A 3664-nucleotide genomic window follows, 5' to 3' on the forward strand; every position below is an offset into this window, starting at 1 on the left:
TCTGAGGTACCTATTCCTTACATATTTATAATGGTTTTGACGAAATGAAATTTTAATATTTTATATAATTCCCTTTGTTCAAACACTACCATATTCTTTGCTCAATTGCGTGTGGCTCACAAATTAACCTCAAAACTTCAAAGAGAAGACTTGGGGCCAGTAGTCTGGACGATCTGCCTATGTTTATTACAGTAAGCCGATGAAATATTGTTTCTATTAATTAGTTTGTTCTTGATTGTTCTCACTAGCTGTTGTCATTCCTTACTGGTAAACTCATTTTTGGTTTTATAATTTATGCTGTAGAAATTGCAGATGCTGAAGACTCCAGAAGTTGTGGTAGATAAACACCGGATGTAGATTGTTTAAGCTATACGCCGAGAGATTATCTACTGTTTCATGTGTCTAAGGTTGGTTAGATATCCCTGCAAATATCTTAAACTATTATTAACTATCCAACATGTAGATGTAATTAGTTACGAAAGTCTTTCTAACATGTAGATGTTAATGGCACAGATTCTAATTTTCACTAATTGCTATCTGTAGGTTGTACTAGGTGAAGTGGCAATGTGAGGTTGATTACGTTGAATAGGCCTCGTCAATTGAATGTCATTTCTTCTCGGGTGGTACTATCCTTTATATTAGTTATAGATTGCAAGAAAGAGAATCATTTTTTATTTAAGTTAAGTAAATAGATTTTTGATGGCAATTAACTTGGATAATTTGGTGTCTTTTGTGTGTTTTGTGGATATATGGCATGTAATTTGGATCATTTTGAATGGCAATTAACTTGTTTGTGATTGTGGCATATTAATTTTTTAACGTCAATAAATGTTGAATGGTAATATATGGCTAGCAAAAATATGGAGGCGAGCCCAGAATCAAACAGAACCATACCAACGCTAACTGCAACACTGACTGTTTTTAAAGCGTCAGTGTTGGTGTTCAACACTGACTGTTTTTAAAAGCAGTCAGTGTTGAATACCAACACTGACGCTTTAAAAACAGTCAGTGTTGAACGCTAACATTGACGCCTAAAAACAGTCAGTCACAACAAGAATGTGACACTTTTCGCGAGGATAAAAAAATGACTTTTTGCGACGGACTACCCTCATTGTTCAACTTTTTCTTTTTGTGACGGTACTTTTCGCAAGGGAGTACTGTCATAAATGCGCTTTTTCCCTCGCAAAAAGTGTCTACTTTGTTGTAGTGAGTGTTAGTGTTCAACACTGACTGTTTTTAAAGCGTCAGTAAAAGATAACCTTCACTGGCGCCGGCTTTACTAACGCCGCTATAACAGTCGGTGTAGGGGTATTTGAACAGTCAGTGAAGGAGTTTTTTGTACTAGTGTAAAATGCTACTCGCAAGCATTTAAACCTCTATCTGCAAGCAACTAAATTCTAAATCTGTGTAATTATAACTTCTAACTACTTTTGTATTCAAGTCAAAAAGAAAAGATTCTTTTCACCCATAGTTTTTCTTTTCCTTTGATCATTTTCATTCATTTTCCCGATAATCTGTGATTAATTTTATGAATCTAAAAATACAAACATTTTTTACACGATTTTCTCTTTCAAATGAGATCCACAAAGAAATGCAATCAATTTTTTTACACGATTTGGGTTGAAGATAAAAGTAGTTAGGAATTAAAATTACACAGTTTTGGAATTTTATTACTTGCATACAGAGGTTTAAATACTTGTGAATAGCATTTTAAAATGTTATTAATAAAAATTTAATATGGGCGCTGAAAATGGAAGTTAAACAAAATTGAAAAATTTTTTTTTTGTTAAACTAGTTGAGAGATGCGCTAGAGTATAATGGCTTGGGGACCAGAACATTTCTCATATAATTAAGTAATGTCATAGATAAATTTCAGATTGGGTATCATACGTTCATTGAGTTGTTAGTTCGGCTCAAACCGAAAAAAAATATAATCAAACCGAAATTTGAAAACTCGAATATAGAACCATAACACAGTGCCAAATCGTAATATGCATAGTACCATAGACTCACTCTAAAAATATTATTGTTTTATATTGAGTACAATGATAAATATAATCTTGCAAATAAGAAAATAAATAAATAAACTATATGTGCGCATGTTTGCTACATACCACGTGCAAAACGGAATAGACAACAAAACAAAGGACAATAACACAGTATGGTTGTCGGGTGTTAGACCAAACGCTAAGGGACAGAAAAACTTTAACAACAGAGGGGTCCACAGAAAAACAATGATAATTAATGTATATGGTTATAATGATGATTTTACACTTATTTCACGTGTATCTTGTGAATTTTCGCAAATTCACTTAACAATTTTATAATCAGCACCCTGCAAATTTGAACCCACTGATTTTGAAAATTTATCATACAAGAAGGTTATCTTATAAACTTGGTGCTTGATCAATTCAACACAAACCAATTAATTTAAGGTCTATACAATCAACTCATAAGCGTAAACTAACAAAAATAGTAGAACTTTAGGAATAATAAAGCAATTAAAGATAGAACGAACAAGACCACTTAATCTATGAGAAATCTATCTGAAAAAATAAATATTACTTGAGAATCAAGAAATTAATTTAATTCTGAATCACCATCCGTCTCACCCTTTTCTTTGGATTTCTCGAGTCCCCTCAACAGGAAACAGATTAGTTACAAATTATCAATTGAAAGAAACATAATCATACAGATTAAACACGAAAAAAACAATCATTAGAACCTGAAAATCACCTAAAAGATCATACAGTTTATTTTTCTTCTCATTCTTGTCAAGTGGTCTCATGGCGACAAACTTGACGAGTTTTGACGAGATCTATCGATTTGACAAACTTGAACAGCTTTTTGAACACCAGTGTCGTCTTGTTCTCGTCAAGTGGTCTCATGGCGATGAAGGATCTAAAGGATTTGACGAGTTTTGGCTTGTGCATTTAGGGTCTAAAGAGAAGTGGCTAGGGTTAAAGAAACGGATATCGGAGAAAGAAAGAAATCACAGTGGCACTAAAAGAGGGGAAGCGGGATTGACTACGCAGGAGGTGAAAAAACCGTAGACGGGAGTTGGAAAATTTGGAGGAGACGAAATAAGGAGAGGAGCGGCTAATTAAGAAAAAAAAATCAACAATGGTTGTTTAAAAACGACCGTTCCTGAGAGTACACAATCAAGAATGGTTGTTTATAAAAAACCGTTTCTGATACGTCAGAACAAATAAGGAACGATCATTTATAAACAACCGTTCTTGATTTGTTTTGACCTATCAGGAATGTTTTTTTATAAATGAGCGTTCCTGATACCTAGTTTTAGGGTCGGCTTTTAAGTTTGCCCGTTCTTGATATATACCAGTATCGTGTTTTTGCTTTGTCTGATGATGTGCCGATACTAAAAGTACATTCTCCACTAGTGTTAGTTGGTTCATGCATTTTGCACATCAATCAAATACTATATATGAACAAATGCTATTGTATTACAAATTAATTTATCCAACTCAAAAAAAATATTTACACAATTTATTCTGAGAGATTGAAGAAAATTAATAACAAAACATCTCATTGGCATTCATATATATATGTCCATGAAAAATATAATAGATATTGTCTAATTCTTGGATTCTTATTTTCTATATACACAAAAGGCCAGTCATATATATAAATGAGGTAAGATGCA

This window comes from Carex rostrata, chromosome 27 (genome assembly GCF_964058835.1).
Source record: "Carex rostrata chromosome 27, lpCarRost1.2, whole genome shotgun sequence".
NCBI classification, from domain to species: Eukaryota; Viridiplantae; Streptophyta; class Magnoliopsida; order Poales; family Cyperaceae; genus Carex; species Carex rostrata.